The sequence below is a fragment of the Oryctolagus cuniculus genome, chromosome 5 (assembly GCF_964237555.1).
Source record: "Oryctolagus cuniculus chromosome 5, mOryCun1.1, whole genome shotgun sequence".
NCBI lineage: Eukaryota > Metazoa > Chordata > Mammalia > Lagomorpha > Leporidae > Oryctolagus > Oryctolagus cuniculus.
Genome location: NC_091436.1, coordinates 114,133,085 through 114,159,372, shown reverse-complemented (window position 1 = coordinate 114,159,372; position 26,288 = coordinate 114,133,085). Strand labels below are relative to the sequence as shown.

Genomic DNA, 26,288 nt, shown 5'->3' with positions numbered 1-26,288 from the left:
GGCATTTTATTTATTTATTTGAAAGGCAGAGTTAGTTACAGAGAAACAGAGGCAGAGAGAAAGAGAAGTCTTCCATCCACTGGTTCACTCTCAAATGGCCACAACTGCCAGAACTGTGCTGATCCAGATCCAGGAGCCAGGAACTTCTTCTAGATGTTCCAACTGGTTGCAGGACTTGGCCATCTTCTACTGCTTTCCCAGGCCATTGTAGAGAGCTGGATTGGAAGTGGAGCAGCTGGGTCTTGAATTGATGCCTGTATGGGATGCAGGCAGTGCAAGCAGAGGCTTTACCTCCTAAACCACAGCGCTGGCCCCAACATTGTTTTCTAAATTTTATTTATTTATTTTTATTTTAAAGGCAGAGCAGGAGAAAGAGAGCGGGGTCAGGGGAGAGTGAAGGGGCAGGAGGAAGAGAGAGAGAGAATATCTTCCATCTGCTTGTTCACTTCCCAAATGGCTGCAAAAGCCAGGGCTGCTCCTTGCCAAGCCAGGACTCAGAAGCCCATGTGGTTCTCTGACATAGATACCAGAGATCCAAGTAAATGAGCCTTCATCTGCTTTCCAGTATGTGCATTAACAGTAAGCTATTGGAAGTGGAGACAGTCCTTTATCTCAGGTGCTCCCATATGGGATGGTGGTGTGCCAAGTGGCAGCTGAACCCTCTGTGTCACAACACCTACCCCTGCACAGACATTCTTAGTAGGAAGGATGTATTTAAATAGTTTCAAAAAAGATGTTCACTACCATATTTATTTTATTTATTTTGATATTTGATATTAATTTCTGGAAAATAATATCAGAAAAAAGCATAAATGTATTTAGGGTGCACTACAAAAGAAACACTCTGCAAAGTGAAGAGGCAACAAACAGAATGGGAGAAAATATTTGCAAACTACACAACTGATAAAGGGTTAACATCCAGAATTTAAAAAGAGCTCAAGAAACTCAAGGACAACAAAACAAGCAATCCAGTTAAGAAATGGGCAAAAGGACTTGAACAGACATTTCTCAAGAGAAGAAATTCAAATAGCAACATTCTTCAAATAGCAAAATTCTCAGGATCACTAGCCATCAGGGAAATGCAAATCAAAATCACAATGAGGTTTAACCTTACTCCAGTTTATAAAGGCTCTCCTCCAGAAGTCAACAAATAACACATTCTGTAAAGGAGGTGGGGAAAAAGATACCCGAATCCACTGTTGGTGGGGATGTAAACTGGTGAAGCCACTGTGGAAGACAGTATGGAGATACCTCAGAAATCTGAATGTAGACCTACCATATTATCCAGCCACTCCATTCTTGGGAATTTACTCAAACTGAAAGAAATCTACATCTGAAAGAGTTATCTGTGCCCCCATGTTCATTGCAGTACAATTCACCAATTCACAATAGCTAAGATATGGAATAAATCCAGATTTTCATCAGCTGTTGACTGGATAAAGAAATGGTATATATACACTGTTAGGAAACTGGCACAGTTTTATCTATGGCGTGATCTATACCTTATTTGCATCCCAGGCTCTAGCCCCCGCCGCCATTGCTGAAAGCCAGGTAGCCACATGGCCTAAACTACCTGAACCAGGCTCCACCCCCAACCTAATGGGATTTGCTGCTCCTGCTTCCCTGCCCACCCTTGGGCAAAGTTTTAAAAGGGCCTATTCCTGAACACGTGCCCTCTTGGCTTCTCTCTTCTCTCCTGCCCACTCCACTCTCTCTAGCCTTCTCTCCTCTCGCACTCCCCCCTCGTCTCTCTCGTCTTTCTCTCTTACTCTCCTTTTTCCTCTTCACCCCTTCCCTCCAGCCTGTTGGCTTTTCCCCAATAAACCCTTTCTCTTACTCTGGTGTTCAGTGTGTTTTGTGATGGCTAACATACACAATGGAATAATATTCAGCTGGAAAAAAATGAAATCCTGTCTTTTGCAAAAAGATGGCCACAACTGGAAACCATCATATTTAGTGAAATAAACCAATCCCAGAAAGACAGATATCATGTTTTCCCTGATCTGAGGTAACTAATAGAATACCTAGTATTGTAATGTATTGGGGTGAAATGAACATTTTGAGATTCGATGATTGTTTATAGCCCTTGTCACTTCTATTGAGAAACAGTGGTTTTTTCCCATACTACATGTTAAACTCTTTTACTTGGTGAAGGGTCAACTATATGATCATTAAGTAAACTGAAAATAGATTTTTGTAAAAATTAAGAGTGGGAATTTGAGAGGGAGGAGGAAGAGAGTTTGAGCATGGTGCTGCAGCTCTTGGCCCTAGGTAGCTCCTCCCTGCCTGAGAAACTGCAGCCATATGGACAGCTTTTTCATTCAAAATGAGCAAAGAGCAAAGATTAGATGGTTTTCCTTAGAGTTTTGGTAGTTCTTGGAAAATGCACGGACTGGTTTTTTGTTTTGCTGTTTCCTGATTTGAGAATATGCTATTAGTGCTAATGGAATTCAAGCAGAGAGATGAGAAGGATTTTCACAGAGGGCTAGTTTTTGAGAGTTTATCAACTTGTATAAAACTTTTCAAGTTGTTTGTAATGTGTTTTAAAGACAATTTGCATATTTTTAAAGATTGAAACTTTAGAGAGTTTTAGATGGTAGTGAAAATTTTGCTTTGCCTCAGAGTCTTTGATTTTCTAATCAAGCATGCTTGGGATTGTTAATTTCCAGCTGGGAGACTGGTTTGTTTGCCTGGGAATGCGTTATCATCAGGCAGGTGGAGCACTAAACATGGCAGATGCCCTACTTCATGTTGCAGAGGTTGGAACTTCAGTTCATAGATGGACGGCCCCCTGTGGGAACAGACTCCACCCCAAGATGGAGGCCCAGATGGCCTGCCACTTGCTTGCTTGATTAATAGAGTTAACATTTTATTTTTTTAACTGTATGTTATTAGTTTGGCCTCTGCACTGGTCTTTCTTGTTTTGGCTTACATTGGCAGCTTCCATGCTGGTCTTTCTTGTTTTGACTTAACACTGGTCTTTATTTTTTAATTTTCTATTTTAATTATTTGTTTTGCTTTACTAAGTAGTGTTTAAGAAATAATAATAATTAAAAGGAAAAAAATCTTTTAAAAACCCCTCACCAGATTTGGTAAAATAATGGACCCCATTTGGTACACAAATAGAGACTCTAAGTTCTCAGAATTCTAATACAGTGCATCCAAGTTCCAAGTTCCGTGTTTAAAGAATTATAAGTAATGTAATATATCTATGTCAAGTGCTTAAGGATAACTAAGCTCATGAAGAGCTGTGTCTGTTTTTATCTTCTCAGGTCCTAAAAGAGATTGTAAAGCTATATAACTCTGAATACCTTCCAACAGACTTACTTCTAAGGGCACAGTGTAAAAACTTGCCATGGGATCCCAAATCTCCTCAAGCTAGATGGTGTTGGTAACATTTTAAGTGTTAAAGTGATCATATAGATGGGATTAAGTGTTAAAGTGATCATATCAATAGGATTAAGTTTTAGTAATAATAATAGAAAGATTTAAAGAGGAGTAAATGCTCCAACATGGAAGCAGTCCAAACAGCAGACTTAGAGAATGGCAATCACTATAAGTAACATTCTGACCTCAGAGTCAGCCCATAAGGCATTCTGGTATGACTGAAAAGCCCACGAGAAAGTTGCAGGCAGGAAAAGCCAGGACACACATGCAAAAAGTGTCCCTACATTGAGGACCTCCCTGGGCAAGACCCCAGTGGAAAGAAATGGTCATCAAAGAAGGATGTGCTTTTCTCTGAAGGGAGGAAAGAACTTCCACGTTGCACATGGTCTTGTCTGAATACTGACAGAGTTTGTGGATTCAAAAAGCTTCCATATCTTAGACATGTCAAGAGCCTCAGGTGATCACTGACATCATACATAAGAGTGTTAATTGTTAAATTAGCAACAGGTGTCACTGTGTACTAACTTCCCATGTAGGACTTCTGTCCTCAAAGAGTAACAGTATAAGAATTAGTGGTGCCGATGCCACGGCTCACTAGGCTAATCCTCTGCCTTGCGGCACTGGCACACCGGGTTCTAGTCCAGGTCAGGGTGCTGGATTCTGTCCCGGTTGCCCCTCTTCCAGGCCAGCTCTCTGCTGTGGCCCAGGAGTGCAGTGGAGGATGGCCCAAGTGCTTGGGCCCTGTACCCCATGGGAGACCAGGATAAGTACCTGGCTCTTGCCTTCAGATCAGCGCAGTGCACCGGCCGCAGCGCGCTGGCAGCGGTGGCCATTGGAGGGTGAACCAACGGCAAAGGAAGACCTTTCTTTCTGTCTCTCTCTCTCACTGTCCACTCTGCCTGTCAAAAAAAAAAAAAAAGAATTAGTGGTAAAATTATTATGTGTCATAAGTTCTAGTGATGTCTAAGTGACAAACTCCAATGGGTATTCTTAGGTGTATCTTTAAAGTTAATTAAGTGTCTCAAACATGAACTCTTGGATCAATATTTTTCTGTGATATTCCCATCTCATATGTTTTAACATAAGGTCAAATGGATAGTACAGAATGGTTCAAAGCCTCAGGGCTAATAATGAGACAGTTGCTTCAATGCATCTTACTGTGTGCCGAAACTTTGCCTAAGGGATAATTTCTTCTGCATCACAGTAAACCCAGAATCTGGGAAAGTGAAAGAATTTCACAAACAAAATCTCAGGTTTCTAAATTAGAGGTAGATTACCTGGGATATATTCTAAGTTCAGGAAAGTGTGCTCTTTCAGTCAAGAGAAAGCAAGCTATTCTATATATAGATATAGATATAGATATAGATATAGATATAGATATAGATATAGATATATGGTCTTTACAGACTAAAAAGTAGCTAAGAACATTTCTGGGAATGGCAAGATTCTGTGGAATATGGATGCCAGGATTTGAATTCCAAGCTTTAGTAGGAGGCTGTAACAGGCCCTGACACAGATACTGTGCTGGATAGGGGAGCTTTGAAAAGTGTTTCAAAGAATTAAAGAACTTTTAACAGAAGCTCCAATATTGGGAATTGCTGAGCAAGCCATTCATAGAAAGATCTCCTTCAGATCAGTTGCAGCTTAAATGGAAGGGACCTTACCAGGTGCTACTGAGCACGACTACCTCAGTAAAATTAGGATTAAATTTCCACCTCTTAAGTCTTCACAGGTGAACTCAAAAGACATGCTTGATTATTCCTGTAAGCCAATCAGAGATCATAAGTACCGCTTCAAAATAAATAAATAAAGTTTTTGCTTTCATCACATTAAGACTGCTGCACCTTAAGGCAGACATGCTATACTTGCCTCTTTTGATTCTCTCTGGGAACTGTTGATAATAAAACTCCTTAACAGGTTATTCTATTATAAATCTCTATGTTCAAGCTAAATGGTTTTATAATAAGGGCAGCCTATAACTGCACACTATCTGGGAGGCTGTAAGATATGTCCTTTCCATCTTAAGGGGGACACCACTCTCAATTGTTTTTTTTCCAATTTTGCCTATGCTGACCGATAAACTTATATGTTTCAAAACTCAACAACTTCTGAGAATAACTGGCCATACAGGGGACATAGCCATTGGTGGTGATGGAGACTACTCCAGCTTATAAATCAAATTTGTTAGATGAGATAGGTGAAGACTTCCAGACCTAGAAGAGGCAGAGCCTGTGCTAGTCCCTAATAAGCAGGAAGCAGCTAGAGAAGATATGATGATTCTGTGCCCTTCAGCAGCCCTTAAGATGTTAAGGTCTGGAACCTCTGAGGGGGGAATGATGTAGGCAGGCAGGTAGGACAAAATTGATTAGATTTGTGGGCTGGAAGACCACACCCACTCTGTGATATCATGCCCCCACCTGATCCCACCTGTACAACCACCTGCCAATCAGACTACGTGACCATCCCCCTTTTGGAGTAAAAGGCCTTGAACATGGTGGGCCCACCCCTTGTTACCTGTGGGTATATGGTCTTTGGGCCACCTTCTCTCTGCTTTCCTGCCTGCATGCTTGCTCCACATGACTCATGGCCTGCTCTCTGTTTGGTATGGACCCAACTTATAACTTCTAGACCACTCTTTCTCCTCTAAATAAAGCCCTCACTCTTGTATATTCCTCTCACTGAATAAAAGCTTAAAAACTTACATGTTGCCTGGTCTATTTGAGCCAATATTCAGAATTCTCTGAATAAGTGGCAAGAAGCCACAGGGCTATTAATATTGAAAATTGTTGGCCAGTGCCTTGGCTCACTAGGCTAATCCTCCGCCTTGCAGCACCGGCACACCGGGTTCTAGTCCAGGTCAGGGCACCGGATTCTGTCCTGGTTGCCCCTCTTCCAGGCCAGCTCTCTGCTGTGGCCAGGGAGTGCAGTGGAGGATGGCCCAAGTCCTTGGGTCCTGCACCCCATGAGAGACCAGGATAGGCACCTGGCTCCTGCCATCAGATCAGCGCGGTGTGCCAGCCATGGCGTCCATTGGAGGGTGAACCAACGGCAAAGGAAGACCTTTCTCTCTGTCTCTCTCTCTCACTGTCCACTCTACCTGTCAAAAAAAATATTGAAAATTATTAATAAGTTGGCCAATATCGAGGGTGTCAGACTTACCCCTAATTGGAGAGATTGTCAAATATGAAATGTTCTTCCCCATTGGGGAAGGGAAAGGATATTTTCTAGAGATCAAATTAAACAAGCAATGCCAAAAAAAAGTCTTGCAAGTTGTGAGCTTTAAATGTCACACAATTACTTGGATTGAAGTACTATGCCTAGAACTAAATAAATCTGAAAATGATCTCTGAACATAATTACAAAATCCTATTTTAGAAGAAAACAGAAATGGATGAAAAAATTTCTAACCCCCACTGCCCTATAGTTGACTATAATGAATTTGAGTAAAAATAAGAATGCTTATTGTTCTTAATATGTCCAAAATCTGTGATGAGATGAAGAGAAAAAAAAAAATGTCCTTCTGACCTGGGAATGTTTATATATTTCCATAATAAAACAAAAACAAACACAACCAAGAAAAAAAAGCCATCAACTTAGGTGATGTTTCCGTCATTTTTTCCTACCTGTCCACCTATTACTTAATATGCCTCAGTAACTCTTTGGTGCTTTTAGGCTACAGAGTAAATTATCTAAAATAGCCCCAAAGCTATAATCAATACAACATAGTAATTGAAAAGACAGTTCCCAGAGAAAGACTTCCTGCTGCTGAAGTTAATCATTATATACTGATTGGCTGGGTGATTTTGGGCAAATGGCTCAAACTCTGTACCTCATTTGTTTGTCTATAATAAGATAGTTTCTATGCCAGAAATTTATTGTGAAGATTCAATTACTTGGTATATACAGGGAGACTACAACATTTGTGAAGAATGATATTAAAAGATAATTTTTGGCACAAAGTTTTTTTTGAAGTCTATACATTCACTTTTCATGATATACATTTTCCATGAACATATTTTTATATATTTATTTATTTATTTGAAAAGCAGTTACAGTGAGGGAGAGAAAGAGAGAGAGAGGTCTTGCATCTCAAGATTGACTCCCCAAATGCCCACAACAGCCAAGCCGGGGCCAGCCCCTCTGAACTTTATGAGGATTCCCTCATATAAATGCATAGAACAGTGTTACCATGTAGTAAGAGCCCAAGGCATGTTAGCTACTATTGTTATTAATAGAAGCCTCTGTATGATCACTCCTCCCTACCTCTCCCAGCCTAATCTCCCACGAGGCTTCCACTCACTCTCGGGGTGCCAGCCACAGGACTTGTTTTGATCTGCTACAACTGATAAGATCCGTCCCACCAGAAAACCTTGATATTAGTCCTGCCGTTCATCTGAAATCTTCCTTCCTCCCTCTTCCACAAGGTAATTCGCATGTATCATTCCTGTTTCAGATGATCACTTCTTTGGGGGCTGTCACTGGTCTGTGTCTAGGTGGGCAGCCCTTCTTATCTCATCAGGTACTAATCACTTGAAGATATTATTATGTGTGAAATCACTGTACAATTATTTAGTTCCTAATCTCTTATACCTTCAAGCTGCATGAGACCAGAGGCCAGTTCTGCTTTGCTCACCAGAGTATTATCAATGCCCAGTATAATTTCAACTAGTTAAAGCCATGAGTTTTAAATAAATAAGGAAGTGACTTTTAGAAATAAATAAAAATAGACAAGTGCTAATATTGGGTGAAGTGGTCAACACTGTGGCTTAGTGGGTTAAGCCGTTTTCTGTGATGCCAGCATCCCAGATGAATCCTGGTTCATGCCCTCACTGCTCCACTTCTGATCCAACTCTCAGCTAATGACCTGAGAAAAGCAGCAGCAGATGGCCCAAGTATTTGGGCCCCTGCCACCCACGTGAAAAACCCAGATGAAGCTCCTGGTTCCAAACTTTGGACTGCCTTAGCTCTGGCAGTTGAGGACATCTGGGGAGTATACCAATGGATAGAAGATCTCTCTCTTTCTCTGCCTCTCCCTCTCTCTGAATTTCAAAATAAATAAATAAATCTTTAAAAATAAGATAAAATAAAATAAGATCCAGTGAATGCAGGTTGAATTCTCAAACATGTAACAAAAGATTTTATTAAGAACTGATGTTGTTTTCCAGTTATACCCAAAAATTATTCTTTGTGATTGATCTTTAAATCATTTACCAGGAAATGAGAAAATAGAATTATAAGAAAATAATTTAAGTCTCCCTTGAGTGATATGGAAGCAAAAGTATATATATAAAGAATAAAAAATTCACAAATAACCATTTGTGAATATTTATCTATTTATTCATTGCTTGATCTCAGATGTCAATGCTTATGAAATTCACTCAGTTTCTCAAAGATAATCAGCTATTTTAACTGAATTCCTAATTGGAGAATCCTCACCTCTTTTTCTCCTCTCCCTCCCAACAGAGTATCCTTACATGGAGAGAACATGTTTAGGCATGCATGATAACTTCTGTGTCCATGGAGGTCTCTGCTGAAATGAATATTTAGTCTGCTCTCTGGTGACAATGCAATAGAATATGCTGAGGACTGGTTAGCCCATCCTCTGACATTGGGTACTATGCTTCCTAGTCATGGCTTCCAGTTCTGGACAACTTACATAATCCTTTCTTATTCTGAGGCTGGGTCTCTTCTGGCTTTCTAAAAGTGGACATCAGTCTCTCTCTACATTCTTTGGGGAGTAAAATAGTCGGTGACATACTCCATACATTACCATATTACACACTATATGGCTGAAGCTAACTTCAAATGCCTCCCTCAATCGTGAGTTCCTTCCTGCTAACCACGTTGACTTGGTAATATAATCAAATCACTGCTTCTTGCTGTGGGGCATTGCTTCTCTTTTCTGCCCCAGTCCCAAAGTTAGAGATGAGTTGCAGTGGTTACTGGTGGAGGGGAGAGTAGTGGTTAAGAAGGGGTTGGGACAGGATGCCAAAGTTGGACCGCTTGCTTCTGCTTTTCTTGTATCTCTCTTCAAGATTAAATGCTCCTATCTAATGTACATTTTTCCTACAGCGTATCCTCTACAGTTTTAATACCATAAATTTTGGTACAAGTTTGACTCAAGTCTGCCAGAATTGGATCATGAAATGTAGAAGGAAGTTTTTAGAATTTAGAAAATACTGCTCTCCTTCCAGACAAAGCCTGGCTTTCAATGCTCTTTTTTATATGCTTGAAAAGTCTAACTTTTAAACTCAACCTGAACAATGGTTTCTTTGTTCTAGGACCATAGCAAACCTGTCTCCTGAGTAATGAATACTGTTGCTTCACTGGTTTTGAAGCTGTAGAGCATCATGACTTAAGGAAAATGGGGGGAAAATAAATGGCTTAAGATTTTCCATGATTTCCCTATTACAAACACAGTGATTCAACTAAATATGACTATATTCTCTGGGTTCTGCTTTGGCAGAGGTAAGAGAATAGGGACAAAGGAAATGAAAAGAAAAAATAAATGAGAAGAAGTGATAAGATGAAAGGGAAAGAAAAAAAGAAAGAAAGAAAGAGAGAGGGAGGGAGGGAGGAAAAGAGAAGATACTGCAGGATATACAGTATCATCTCTCTGTCCTTTTCTTCCCATCTCACATAATATACCTCACTTCTACTGCAGGCAGATAACAGGAGATTTTTTATCAAGACAGTGAAGTAGGCAGGCATACAGGTTAAAATCCATTAGGTTTGTGAGCTGGAAGACCACGCCTTCGCTATGCCCCTGTGTGACCTCATGCCCCTACATGGCCACACCTGCCCACCAGGCAGTCAGGTTAATTAACCACTCCCCTTTGGAAGTGGGTTAAAAGCCTGGGACATGGTGTGTCCCTTTCTCTTCTTTGCCCTGGCCTCTAGCCAGGAGGGGGCTCACTGTAGCCCTGTGCCCCCAGGGCACGTGGCCTTTGGGCCACCCGCCCTAGGCTTCCTGGCCTAGATGCTCCTCCAAGTGGCTGGTTCCTGGTGCTAGATATGAACCCAAATTTACTTCTCTCTCTCTCTTATGATTTCTCTCACTGAATAAAAGCTTAAAATGTACTATGCTGCCTTGTTTATTGATGCCGGTATTTAGAATTCTTTAAATATTAGGGAAGAACCCTCTCGGGATTATTAATATTGGGGATTTATTAATAAGCATATGGTGATATCATATGGCACCCCAAATTCCGGTAACATATGTGGCATCCCAAATGGTGCTTCTGGGGAACTTTAAGGGGCCACATTTGATATATATTTTAGGGTGCCTGAAGCATAAAACCATCTTTAGGACAATGCTTTTATATGTCATGTGTGACTGTAGTTGCCTCACCATGGTTTTGCAAGTCATTTTATTATTATTGTCACAAACCAAAGAAGAAGATATCAAATCAAACATTTTTCCCACATTGGGGTTCATTTACTGGTCAAATATAATCCTTTTTGTTGGGATCTAAGACTTCTGAACTAGAAGTAGTATAATTTACATTTATACATTGTGGATTGAATTTAGTATCTAATTGTATTCTTTATGATACAAGTGCTAGGAAGCTCAGAGCTTCATTTGCATCTAACATTTTCAAGGTACTTTCTATTGCATGATATGTTTATGATATTTTGATTTTATGAATACATTTGCAATGATTAAATTTATTTATTAATACACTACTAATGATAGGTGTATCAAACAGCATAGTTTGGATGATTTCACAGTAACACAGAATCATGAAATATCAGTTTATTACAATTCAAAATTTCTTTCTTGGTCACACAAAAATCTATCACAGGTAAGCTCTGACTGCTGTATTGCCTTCACTGGTAGTACCAGGCTAAGAAAACATTTTCTCTCTAAAATACTATCAAAGAGAAGTTAAGTATTGTTAAAAAATACATGTTTCATGTTAACAATTCCATCTATGAGTAACACATGTCATTTCTACTTTCATTTCACTGACCAAAGCAAGTCATTTGGCTGCCTAAATCAATGAGGCAGGTAAATTGACTCTTCCTCCAAAACAGACAGGGGGGTACAGGGTGGATAACAATGCAGTCAATTAAAATAGGTTACATTTACTTAAATAATAACTCAATTGGGCATTGTTCCAAGATCTGTATCTTTAATAGTCATAGGAGTTAGGTTTGGTATGTATTAGGTTTTTCTTCATTTTATAAATGAACAATGATGAGTTTCAAGAGACTAAGAAATTTGTTCAAGTTATACAACAGATAAGGGATTGAGTTGGAATGGAACTGGAGTTTTCTGTTCTAAACCCAGTCTCTACTCCTGTTTATTGTACTGCATATGTTTTGAAATCTCTTTTGGGATAAAGAAAGGAAATTCATTAAATCTAAGGAACCAGTAAGAATCTAAATGATGTCTCGCATTACCACTGCACAAATCCACTCTGATGATAGTGAATTTTCCTCTCACCTTGCTTGAGGAGCCAATTTCCAATGGGCCATAGAGCACCTAATGAGCTGATAATGCTCTCTCTCTGGTAGATAGTTAACATGAAGCCTAAGGGTATTATCAATAGTTAAATAGCAAAATGAGGAGTCAAGTAGGATGGCTTCAAGAGGTGAAAATCATATTTTTGAATTATGAAAATAAGAAATATAAGTCATTTACATGAAATTCAGTTATAGGTATTGAGGAGACCAAAGGGAGAATTAACATCAATCTATTAATTGACTTTGTCATCCTTTTATGCATGAAAATAGAACTTTAGAAATTAGATTAAGTCACCTGTTTCCCATTTAACAAGTCACTGACTTGAATCATTCTGGGATGGTTGGTTAGGCATCTTTATATATACTGGATATCACTTATTTTGACATAAAGCATTTCTCCTGTTTTCCTGCTGTTATTCTCCAGTATAATTATTTTTAACAATAATGAGAGTGCTTAATTCACCAGATCTGGGACACTACTGTGTACCAGTTCTTGTACTGGACTTGGATGCAACAGACAAAGGCCTTGTTCTCAAGACGCTAAAGGTCAAGTAGAGGATGATTTAAATAATTATACAAATACATTTGCAAATTAATATTAATCATGGCAACCTGGAAGAATTTTGGTAGCACATTCCATTTGTACCCTTTCTGTTATCCTCAATTAGAAAAAAAAAGCACTATGCATATTTAATCAATTTAATACTATAATTACACTATAAAATAGATATTTGTTAGTCTTGATGACACAATTTATAATTAGACAATTATGCATCAAGGATTTAGAAACATTTTTATCAGACAACTTAACACCTTAAAGTTGTTCAGTTTTATAGGTTAACACTTAAAAAAATCTTCACAAAATTTAAGTAATTATATCTAATTATTAACAAAGTCATGTTTGAAAAATTATTTCAAATATACATACAAATAAACACTAAATAGGAAAATATAATGATGATTAAAATTTCTTTCATGTTATCTAATAGGAGATGTTATTATAGTACTAATAAATTTCTTTAAAAGTCTAACGATGATAATAAAGCTTACTATGCATTTGACTTTTCTGTAATAATGAAAAACTCTAGGTTTTCTGGTTTGAAGAATATATGACCATGTATTAAGCTCATCCTTGAATATCCTGAAGCACACAGTGCAGCTTATCCTAAAGTAACAGACCCTCAAACAGGTGGATAACATAATTTTCTTTTTCCTAATGTATACCAGAATCTAAATTGTGTGTTGCTTTTATTTGAAACCCAACCATTCAGTTATGGTGAAATGACTTGATGGGAAGTTTATCTTAAGACTTATGTAATCTTCGCCCCTTGTGTTTTGTGATATTTAGGGAATATATTTTCTGGGGATAACATATGGTGGAACAATCTTTCAGGTTACCTGTTGTGACCTTGAGTTTGCATCATGGGGGGAAAATATGCTTCCAATTAAAATTGTCCTATGGGGATGCTATTCTTTATGAATTCAGGGTGAAGAATAGCTAAGGAGTCTGGTCTGTGTCTGACAGCTGGTGCAAAGCACCTTGAATCAATAAAATTCTTATTAATTCCATCTTAAGTACTTGCCATTGGTTCACATTGACATGACTCTACAAATAACTGTAGATTTGGAAACTTTTAATACAGGTTATTGTACAAAACAATGCCCACTATTCCTGAAAATGGCCTACATACTGACAAGAATAATAGCAAATAAATAAATAACTGCACACCAATGGTTTGCAGGCTCTGTTTTAGGTGATTTGAGGGTCACAGAAAAAAATAAAGATAAGATTTCTTTCTCTAAATGATGTTTTATGAAAACAAGATCTATGACTTTAACTCAAGGCCATACGGACAAGGGCTTATAGAAATTCTTCTCAAATATAAAGAATCACTTTCTTTTGAAAATCCCACCACTCACAAAATATCTCCTAGGCTGAACTCTGCATAAAGCTAAACCTACTAAAATTCTGCAAAGTAAAATCTGATTATATGGTGGTTAAGCTTTTTTTTTTCCTTATCCGTCTCTACTCTATCTTCCAGATCCCTCCACTCTCAGTTTATCGCAGTGAAAAGCAGAACACAAAGTCATGTCAGCCATTCACTATTTAACCTCATCACAGAGTTCTAATTTGGTTTTATATCCTATTTTTTAACATAGCTGCAACTTTACATGCTGTTTCACATCTGAATATACAAAGCCAGAGAGATGATCATTTTCTCTTGCTGTAGTTACAAAGCCCATTTTCCAGTAGAAAATCAACTTGACGACCAACAAGAGGGAAAAAATAAATTATTCATTTACTTCCTCTCCACTACAAGAATGTCAGTGATTATTTTTTTAGAAAAGATCTAGTTCTCATTCCAATTCTTTCTTAATAGTCAGCAAGAGGAGGAAGAAATAACTTCTCTCTTCTTTGTATTTATTTAGTCCTAAGGAATTGAGGTCTTGTTTGGGACTCATTTGTCAAAACATCATATAATAGAAAAATTATTTCATATGATAGAAAAATAAGTCCTTTTAAGTAATTTTTAATGTATACATTCTTTCACTGAGCAAAATGTACAGGTGGTGAAAATGACTTTTGTGTGATTGTGAAGGGCTATGAAGTTGCAAACGTAACTCCGAAGCATCTGCCTAAATGATTTATTTGAATATTATCATTGTTGAGCTCCTTGTTATCTGACTTGTGTTTACACATCCATATTTCCCATCTCCCCCTTTGCTTTATTTAACTACATTTGCTTTCTTTGAATTTCTCAAAGTCATCATGCTCTGCCTTCCACATAGCTTTAAACACACATGTTCCCTTCCCATGAAGTGATCTTTTCCTCCCTTCTTCCAGTATTTAGCAGTTTATTTTCAGATATTGTCTCATAAATCATGATCTTTAGATGGACATGCTTGGGAAGGTCATACTTTTTTCATACATTCTTAAAGCAAGATGTACTACTTTTTTGTAGCAGTTTTTATAAGTTTAATTTTTACTTTTTAATTTTATTTCTGTGATTCCCTAATTAGACAGTTCCATGAAGAACCACAGTTGATTGGCTCATTGCTCTATTTCTATTGCATAATACAACCTGGATCCTATGTGGTGTGACTTACATATTTGCTTTTCCATGCTCCAGTCTCCTGCACTTATATATATGGAATTATGATTTTGTTTGAGAAGGCAATAAATATACCAAAATAAAATGTTTAAATTTCCAGGCTTTTTAACAAGGAAGCATAGTGATGTGACATTTTTCTGGCCAATGCCATTCAAGGTTGCTGAGAAAGCTATAATTTTCCCGATAAAAAGAGAGTGATGAAGAAAAAGTTTGAGCTATAGTGGCTATCTCAGGACCTTGATGAGACCAGCATAAAAATCAAAGCTACTATGCTTCCAAGCTTCCGAGGATGCTGAAGCAGAAACATTCCATCAGAAGGAATTGTGATCACTCACATTGTAAAGATCTACCTCCTCCAAAAACTGAACACATGTTTAGACTGATAGGGCCACACACATTGTAAAAGTGCATGAAGGGATGAATTACTCACATATTGAATCTTTCTGGGAAGAGCAAGGCAAGGTCAAGCAAGACTTTAAGTGAAGGATGGGTTTAGCGGCCCTAAGTTTTACTGTGGCTAGAGGATGGAACCAGATTGGAAGTGTCTTCACAGTTTGAACTTCCTGCTGATGTTTGCATGAATTGCAATTACTCACCAGCACCAAAGGAGGGAACACCTAATTTACCCATATATAGCACAGAAGGGTAAAGGGATGGAAGGACTCAAAAACTGTCAGTGGTTACACATCAGCCACTGACATTTCATTACATAGGGTAGTAGAGCAATAACTGCAGCTCTCTACCTCTTTTTTTTATTACTTGTATTCAAACGCCATCCTAAAGGTACAGTAAGAACTCAATAAATATTTACTAAATGATAAATAAATGAATGGAATTTGATACATAACCAGAAGCTTAGAATATCAGGGATTCAATTTTTGTTTTCCTCTATTTATACTATATTATCTAAAGGGCATTGAGATAAAGAACTGAGATATGATAAGTAAAATTATAAAATGCTACATGATTTTCTACAGTTGCTGGAATCTGTGGCTAGATAATGACTCAAGATGCATAATCTGGAGCTGTTACGACTGACAAAGATAAAGGTTGAGATGAAAATAAGCGAGTACTTATATGTACGTGATGTACCTAAAAGAGCATAAATTGAGTTTAAGCTCACAAACCTAGATAGTTCTTCATATGTTTGGTTTTTTGTGTTTTGTTTGTTTGTTTGTTTGTTTTTGACAGGCAGAGTGGACAATGAGAGAGAGAGACAGAGAGAAAGGTCTTCCTTTGCCGTTGGCTCATCCTCCAATGGCCGCTGCGGCTGATGCACAGCGCTGATCCGAAGGCAGGAGCCAGGTGCTTCTGGTCTCCCTTGGGGTGCAGGGCCCAAGCACTTGGGCCATCCTCCACTGCACTCCCGGGCCACAGCAGAGAGCTGGCCTGGAAGAGGGGAAACAGGGACAGAATCCGGTGCCCCGACCGGGACTAGAACCCGGTGTGCCGGCGCCGCTAGGCAGAGGATTAGCCTATTGAGCGACAGCGCCGGCCCATATGTTTCCACTTAAGCACCACTGGTTTCCAAAAACACAGGCTGATCTAGATCTCTGGAATGGGGTAGATCTTTTTTTGAAAGATCCTGTCAAGAACATCAGAAGATACTTTTTAGAACAACCCAGTTGCATCTATTCCTGTTACATGTACGTGTCATGTGTCAACCAAACTTGAAATGAGCCATCCTACAAGAATTTGAGTATAATATTGATAAAGACAGGGACTGAGTCTGTCTTATTTACCATTAAAACCCTAGAAATTGACAAAGCTTATTTTATACATATGCTTGATATATATGTGTTAAAGAATACAATTAACTATTCTGAAACTTGTCAGTAAATAAAATCTGAGATTTGTATTGTGTTTTTTCAGTTCTGTTACAGGAGAAACTACAAGTTCATTTGTAGTTTATTACCTACTATGTAAAATAATCCGACAAGACTGTTAACCTTCTCCATCGTTGGCAATTTAAATTAGTAAGTGCAATGAAAAGTGTCAAGAGGTGGATTACAAATAAGAGCTCACTCAAATTAGGCAAATGAAGGCAAAACTTTCCTAAACAAAACAGTCTTTGGCCTGTATCCTGGCTTGTTTCCTGCCACATTTAACTCAATAGCAACTATGACCATTATCAAATAAAGTTTATATAATAGCATCCCCAATATATGGATATTAAAAATCATATCAATTATTAACTTAATAAACTTACATAATTCTGTAATATAGCAAACATAATGGAAGTCACTGGATGTATATTGATACAGGTGACACAACTTCTATATTTCTTTTATTCAAAGATTTATTTACTTATATTTATCTTTTATTAGAAAGGTAGAGTTACAAAGAGAGGGTAAAAGAAAGAGAAAGAGAATCTTCGATCTGCAGGTTCACTCCACAAATGGCTACAACAGCCATGGGTGGTCCAGACCAAATCCAGGAGTTGGAAACTTCATCTGAGTCTCCCCTACATGGGTGGCAATAACTCAAGTACTTAAACTGCTACCTGTTGCTTCTCAGGTGCAATGTCAAGAAGTTGGATTGGCAGTAGAGTACATTAGACTTGAACTGACACTCTGATACAGGATGTGGGTCTTCAAAGACATGGGTTAACACTTTGCACCACAATGCTCATCCTGCCATCTCTGTATTTCAGAAGCTCACAGTCCAGTGAGAAAGACTGATCCATGGTAAGTAATCACGCTAAAGAGTGATCAAGTATAAGCGAATTGCCATAGGAATTTTGGGTGAGTTCCAGTTATGTCTAGGAGAATAGTGAAGATCAAGAATGAACCTGAGGAAAGACAGAATTCAGCAATGTGATTTGTTTTGAGGGAGTCTGAATCAGTATTTTGGAGGGTAGAAGTGGATATCAGAAGATTATGCTAGTTGTTAGATTTCATCCATATGGCCTTCATCTTTTGAAGTTTATAAACTGGGAAACAAATACTTATAAGACACATTGAACTTATAACTAGATAATTCTTGTTATACTTTCTACAGCAATACTTCCTACATGAATGTTTATTCTTTAAGTAGTTAGAATACCAACAGGAAGCCTTTTATACCTGGAAATGTGTTTTTCATAGTTCATCCTTAACTCGTCTAGATACATTAAACAATTTTATAAAAAATATAAAAAATAAAATAAATATGGTTTTCAACAAATATACAAGTGAATTATACCTCTTCAAAATTTTTATCTTGCAATTCCAGGCAACTAATCAAACATTCTTCCAGTAAGCCAAATATGTTTAATACTCACTGAAATTGTTTTAGATATATTTGACACACTGTTTTCAATTACTTGGAAAATAATAAATCTCAATTATTTTATTATGAATTTAATTTTAATCCTATATTCAGTTAGAAACTATTTGAACAAAAATGTAGTGGAAAAAGCATGTAAATAAATTGGTTAATGTCATATTTATTAATAAAACCAAAAACAAAATATAGATAATGCTATGTTTGCTGAAAATATCAGCATGATAGACAAGTAGAGTGGACTGTACAATCATGAAATTTTACTTCTGTGAAAAAGACTTAATGCAGTTCCAATTTTGAAATATAATGTCATAAACATGAATGGACAGGTCCAAGAAATGATAACTTTGAAGGACAACCTTACCTGTGCATATTAAATACCTAATGCTAATGTTGTACACTATTGAAGCCCTGTCAGGTCTAAAGAATAGCCTATTGTCATCCGAATGGTGAAAGAAAATGTCCAGAATGGAGTAGAAGGCTAAAAGGTTTTCAGTGTCTCAGTTGACCGCTATCCTTTACACATGTGTGCAGACCCTTTAAAGGAACACAAGAGGAACATGCATTTGGCTTAGCAGTTAAAACACCCTATCACACAGAATGCCTTGGGTTAATACTTGACTTTTGTTCCTGACTGCAGCTTCCTGCTAATGCAAACCTTGGGAAACAGTAGTGACATGTGAAGTAATTGAGCTTCTGTCACATGGGAGACCAGGATTAAATTCTTGGCTCCTGACTTTAGACGCAGCCAAGCTCTGACCATTACGATAATTTGGACAGTGAATCAGGACGTGGAACTGATCTCTCTTCCTCTCTCTCTCTCTCTTTCTCTCTCTCTCTCTCTCTTTCTCTCTCTCTCTGTGTGTGTGTGTGTGTGTGTGTCTATCTCTGCCTCTTGAAGAAAAAAAAAGGAAAACAGCATCTATCCCCATTTCATGATTCTTGTATGTATCATCACATATTTTTCCCTATAACTAATTGTGCATAATTCTAACTGAACTTCGCTGATCCTCACCATCTGGGAAGACTCTTAGAGTCATAGGAATATCTTGTGTTAGACCACAGTGATAGATGCAGAATCATAGGAATGTCTTGTTAGACCATTGCGGAATATGCTAAATGTAGACACACTTATGTAAAAGAACAAGACATTTGGTAGACCACTGCTTTCCTTCACCTTTAGATTACACAAACATTTGCTAAATGAATTTTGTGAGCTGACTCCCAGATGATCCAGTTCCATCTGAAAGAATATCCTAGGAAAGACAGTGTTTCCTTGTAATGCCATGGGTTTCTCAGAACACTTCAAGAATGTATGCCCAGTAATCTAATACACTGGAATTCAAATACAGATAGAGGTTTCTGTGAAAAACTGCTGATAAAGGAAACCATCTTTTCAGGACTCATACATTTAGGATAATGAATTTGCTGTCTGTGATATGTTGATCTACTTTACTAATGACAAGGACTTTGAGTACTAGCTGGAGAGAGTAAAGCCCAGGGCCCATACTGTGGCACAGAAATTTAAGATTCTGCTTACATTGCCAGCATCCCAGTGAGCTCTGGTTTCTGTCTCAGATCTTCCACTTCCAGTCCAGCTCCATGCTAATGCCCCTGGGAAAGCAATGGATTATGGTCCAGGTACTTGGGCCCCTGCCACCCATGTGGAGTTTCTGGCTCCTCGCTTCAGCTTGGCAAAGTTCCAGCCATTGTGGAAATTTGGGAAGTGACCGATGGATGGAAGATCTCTCTTTCTTGCTCTTGCTTTCTTACTGCCTTTCAAGTAAATAAATGAATATTTTTTTTAAAAAGTACAGATTAAACAGTCTTTGTAATTTCTGAAGTATTTCCTCTCTATTATTAGAAGGGCATAAGCCTTTTACGAAGCCTGATACTATGAATTAGGTCCAGTGAGACATTTTTTCCCATGGAAATAAAGAATAGTGTTTTTTAACTCATCACTCGAAGTTTATAATAGAACCATGTAGAACAGGGAGAAAGTAGAAGTCTACATACCTAAATAACTGACAAAATATATACTGGTTAATAATATGGCAACAGATCCACTTGCTCTGATGTCCAACTTTCAATACAGTAGGGCGAATTCATAATATAGTGAAATTTCTGACTTTGAGGGAGGTAGGATAAGGATACTGAGCTTCCTGTGATATTCCATAGGTAAGTTTACTTAACAAAAGTCTCATAAGTTCCTACGATAAATTACAATCATATAAAACACAGAAAATAATTGACCCAGAATGCAGAGCTCAGTGATATAGCCTGAAAGGGAAAGGGTGGGACGCTGACACCAGTTTAAACTACATGCTCTGGGATTTGATAATCAGCTGTCTTCTTTTGAGATTAGGGAAGGCCCTTTCAGACAACACTCCCTTTGCATGGAACAGAATAAAGGATAATCTTTTACAAGAATCTCCCTGAGAGTTAAACAACTTTATAATGGAGAAGTTCCACTCCAGGGCAGTGCCATGGGAAGGGATAATAAAAATGATGATAGCTAGCATTTATTGATCACTTACTAAGTGCCAGGCATTTTGCCAAATGGTTGTAAACATTATTTTATGAAATCCCTTCAACAGCTGTATAAATAAGGGCTATTACTATCTAAATTTTACAGGTAAAGGAAATAGGGATTAAAGTGAGTTTTAAGGGCATTAGGAAAATTGAACAAGTTTATATAGTCATTGAGTAATAGAGCCAAGACTCAAAACCCAAGTGTCTGCCTCCAGAGTCTAAGATCAGATGGTGCCAAAGAAGCCAAAGGATTGATGAACATACATTAAGTCCAATGTACCTCCTTTCTCACTAGGGCAAAATTATTTGGTGACAATTTTCCCTTCCCTCCATGGATGCATTATTTTAAATCTTCCATTAAGGGAAGATTTAATTTGCTTTTACATTTATAGTAAGTTTGAGGTATACCATGTATTGAATCTGGTGAAATTTTTCTGAGATCCAAGCTTCCTGGAAGAATCCTGGTGATGAGCCTATTCACATGACTCTCACACCTTGTAAAGCTGCAAAACAGAGCCAAGAGGAGGCATATGGCAGGAGATATTGACATTTGTTATGCGTATTCCACCTCTCCCTTGGAATTCCTATTCACATTGGAAATGTGAAATGATATTGCTGTTTGGTGTGTATGGATACTAGCCTGATAGGATGCTTTGTTGTTTGGATGTCAGGAATGCAATAAATTGAATCTTCTGTTTGTCTCCTTATCCAATTACACATCTGTAATTTAGATTTTATGAATTGACCCTCAGATAATCCAATTTAACCTGGATGAAGCTACTGGGCAAAGCAGGCCCTGATCCCTCTGGTCATGGGATCACACTTTAAAAACCACTATTCTTGGGGCCGAAGCTGTGGCTTAGTGGGTAAAGCTGCTGCCTGCAGTGCCGGCATCCCTTATGGGCTCCAGTTCAAGTCCTGGCTGCTCCATTTCTGATCCAGGTCTCTGCTGTGGCCTGAGAAAACAGTAGAAGATACCTCAAGTCCTTGGGCGCCTGCACCCACGTGGGAGACCCAGAAGAACCTCCTGGCTCCTGGCTTTGGATCCTCACAGTTCTGTTGCAGCTAGTTGGAGAGTGAACCAGTGGATGAATGACCTCTCTCTCTGCCTCTCCTTCTCTCTGTGTAACTCTTTCAAATAGATAAATAAATCTTTGAAAAATAAACACAAATCTTTAAAAAAAAAAGTAAAATAAAATAAATAAAAACCACTGTTCTTCAGTAGAGATTTTTGAGTAAGGCTTCACAGGAGACTGGTTTTGTGTGTGTGTGTGTGTGTAAAATTAAAAATAGCAATTTAAAAAAATAATAAAGTGCATACTCATGTATTTTATCATTTTAAAATGCTGATGTTTAAAGCATACTTCATGTCAGTTAAATCAGGAGCTCTAGAAGTGAACCCAACATATTGGTGTTGTTAATTCTCCTCTTTCTGCTTCACTGATGAATCAATTTGAACAGCCTGACTTGAGACCATTGAATTTGCTTATGTGTCTGCCACAGAGAACTGACGGTTATACCTATCCAAAGATTTGATTCTCAAATAACTTTAAATGAGCATTACTGAAGGAATATTGAATTAATGAAGCCTAAATGTCAAATCAATATGAAATGTTTTTATCTCCTATTCATTTTGATGCCAGTTGGTATAACAGGTTTGCTTTTCCTAGATGACACATGCAGTTGATTTTCTAATAGGCAATTCAGTACTGGTTCCTTGGTTAGAAAATAGACAAGTTACAGAAAGTCTGAAGAGGGAATCAAGTGCTGTTGTTTGAATGTGTTCCCCAAAGCTCATGTGCTGGAAACTACCCCCACCACAATGTAACATTGTCAGGAGGTAGGGCCTAATAATAGTAGGTGTCACCCTCATTATAAATGCTGGTTGTCAAAGGGAAGGAGCCTGTGAGTTCAATTGCTTGTTCTCCTTACACATCACTTCTCTTCAATTTTCTTCCAGGGTGGTAAGGAGATCATGGTTAGATGTGAGCTCCTTGATTTCAGACTTCCCAGCCTCCAGAACTATAAGAAATAAATCTATAATTTTATAATTAAACACATCTCAGATTACAGCAATACAAAACTAATAGAAACAGAAGAGAGTACTGAGAAATGAAAACACTGCTATAGCAAATACTGGCAATGTGGAAGCAGTGTGAAACTGGGTAATAGAAGAAAAAGGCTAATAAGGGCATAGGTTGTTATGAACGGAGCATTAAGAGTGATTCCTGTATGAACAAAAGCTAAAATTTCTTAGCAATTACTTGGATGGTTGTGTTAGAATGGTGGTAGAAATGTGGAGAATAAAGGCTATTCTAATAAGGTCTCAAATGGCATTTTGGAATAAGGGATAGAGAATGGAGAAAAATGCACACTTATTATTACACTGTTGCAAAGAACTTGGTAAAATTATGTACATTTTCCAGATCCTTATGCAATGGGGATGAACTATGATATCTAGCAGATAAAATTTCCAAGCAAAATATTGATGAGACTGCATATCAACTTTAAAGTATATGTTGTAAGATGGAATAATACAAACAAGATATGAAGACTAAATTTACAGTTAAAAAGAAGCAATGAAAAAAATTTGGAAAATGTGCAGCCTGGACATGAAAAGAGTAAAAAGGTTATCTTAGGAGAGCAAAACAAGGGTGTCAAAAAGATACCATTTGCTTAAGATATTAGTGGAGACAAAAAAAAAAAGTCAGGAAAGTGAAGAGGCAACCGACAGAATGGGAAAAAATATTTGCAAACTATGCAACTGATAAAGGATTAATAATAAGAAACTACAAAGAGATCAAGAAATTCTACAACAACAAAACAAACAACCCGCTTGAGAGATGGACCAAGGACCTCAATAGACATTTTTCAAAAGAGAAAATCCAAATGGCCAAAGGACAAATGAATAAATGTTCAGGATCACCAGCCATCAGGGAAATGCAAATCAAAAAACAAATGAGGTTTCACTTCACCCCAGTTAGAAATGGCTTACATACAGAAATAACTAACAATAGATGCTGGTGAGGATGAGGGACAATAGGCACACTAATCCACTCTTGGCAGGAATGAAAACTGGTAAAGCCACTACAAAAGACAGTTTGGAGATTCCTTAGAAATCCGAATTAAGGCCATGGCTCACTAGGCTAATCCTCCGCCTGTGGTGCCAGCACTCCAGGTTCTAGTCCCTGTTGGGGTACTGGATTCTGTCCCGGTTGCTCCTCTTCCAATCCAGCTCTCTGCTGTGGCCTGGGAAGGCAGTGGAGGATGGCCCATGTCCTTGAGCCCTACACCCACATGGGAGACCAGGAGTAAGCACCTGGCTCCTGGCTTTCGATAGGCGCAGTGCGCTGGCCGTAGCAGCCATTTAGGGGGTGAACCAACGGAAGGAAGACCTTTCTCTCTGTCTGTCTCTCTCTCACTGTCTAACTCTGCCTGTCAAAAAAAAAAAAAAAAAAAAAAAAGAAAGGAAGGAAGAAAGAAAGAAAGGAAGAAAGGAAGAAAGGAAGAAAGAAAGAAAGAAAGAAATCCGAATATAGCCCTACCACATGATGCAGCAATCCCACTCCTCGGAATTTACCCAAAATTAAATTGACAAATATAAAAGCAATCTGCATCTTAATGTTTATTGCAGCTCAATTCACAATAGCTAAGACATGGAATCAATCTAAATGCCCCTCAACAGAAGACTGAATAAAGAAATTATGGGATATGTACTCTACAGAATACTACACAGCTGTAAAAAAAAAATGAGATCTGGTCATTTGCAACAAAATGGAGGAATCTGGAAAACATCATGCTGAGTGAAATAAGCCAGTCCCAAAGGGACAAATATCATATGTTCTCCCCGATCTGTAACAACTAATTGAGTAGCTAAAAGGAAATCCATAGAAGTGAAATGGACACTATTAGAAACAATGACTTGATCAGCCCTTGTCTTGACTGTCGAGGAACAACTTACTATTTTATACTGTTTAGTATTTTCTTTTTCTATTTAATACCATTGGTTGAACTCTTTAATTAACACACAATTATGCTTAGGTGGTTAAATTTAACTGAAAAATGATCCCTGTTAAATAAAAGAGTAGGAATAAGAGAGGGAGGAGATGTACAGTTCAGCAAACACTCACTCGGACTTACCCCTATTGGTAGAGCTAGAAACATGCCACGGGACTCCAAATCCCATTAAGTTGGCATATACCAATGCCATCTTACTAGTTAAAGTGAGCAGTTTAAATTCATAATTGATCATAATGATAGGATTAAGTGTCAAAGGGATCACATAAATAAGACCAGTGTCTACTAATAATAATTGATAGAATTAAAAAGGTGAGAAGGATCCAACATGGGAAGTGGGATACACAGCAGACTCATAGAATGGCAGATGTCCTAAATTGCACTCTGGCCTAAGAATCAGCCCTTAAGGCATTTGGGTCTGGCTGAAAAGCCAAGAGAGTGTCTCAGGCATGGAAAGCCAAGACACTGTGGCAAAAAAATGACCTAAATGAAAGATTTCTGTGAGTGAGATCCCAGTGGAAAGAACGGGCCATCAAAGAAGGAGGTACCTTTCTCTGAAGGGAGGAGAGAACTTCTACTTTGACTATGACCTTGTGTAGACAAGAACGGAGTTGGCAAACTCAAAAGGCTTCCACAGCCTTGGTGACTCATGACAAGAGCCTCAGGTGATTACTGATGCCATAAACAAGAGTGTCAATTGTTAAGTCAACAAGAGGAGTCACTGTGCACTTATTCCCCATGTAGGATCTCTGTTCTTAATGTGTTGTACAATGTGAATTAATGCCATAACTAGTACTCAAACAGTACTTTACATTTTGTGTTTCTGTGTGGGTGCAAACTGTTGAAATCTTTACTTAGTATATACTAAGTTGATCTACTGTATATAAAGATAATTGAAAATGAATCTTAATGAAGAATGGGATGGGAGATGGAGTAGGAGATGGGATGGTTTGTGGGTAGGAGGGTGGTTATGGGGAGGAAGACTGCTATAATCCAAAAGTTGTGCTTTTAAAATTTGTATTTATTAAATAAAATTTTCTTACAAAAGAGATCAGTGCAGAGAGAAGGCATCCATTTTGGGATTTATTATTTATAGTCCTGTCTATACTCTTGAGGAACAGTGATTTTTCTACTTACTACTGGTTGAATGCTTTATTTAGTGGAGGGTTAAGTTTGTTATAATATAAGCTGAGAGTATGTCATCGGAAAAATTAAATAAAAGAATAAGAAAGGAAGGAGGAGGGAGGGTGAGCGAATGGGTAGGAAGTATCATTATGTTCTTAAATCTGTATATATGAAATACATAAAATTTTTTCCCCTTATATAAATAAAAACATTTAAAAAGAAGGCATGCAGGTGCTAGTCAACAACAACATCTCAAAGGAATACTAGAGATCTTTGAAGAAATCTTGGACTTTGATGGAAAGATTTCTAGAAAGGCACATATGAGATCTCCATATTTGTCATCTCAGGTCTGAATTCACCAAATGTTGGTTTAGAACTCAT

At 38.0% G+C, this 26,288-nt stretch overlaps 1 protein-coding gene across 1 annotated transcript in view; it reads right to left on the bottom strand.

The window, feature by feature from the left end:
- The window catches only part of HMGCLL1 (3-hydroxy-3-methylglutaryl-CoA lyase like 1), a 307,566-nt gene continuing 281,278 nt past the window's right edge, over positions 1–26,288 (bottom strand). The window contains exons 10-11 of the transcript XR_011388663.1: positions 4,159–4,286; positions 1–254 (exon numbers count right to left, since the gene is read on the bottom strand). The gene's annotated coding sequence lies outside the window, so the exon portion shown is untranslated. The remainder of the gene's footprint in view (positions 255–4,158; positions 4,287–26,288) is intronic.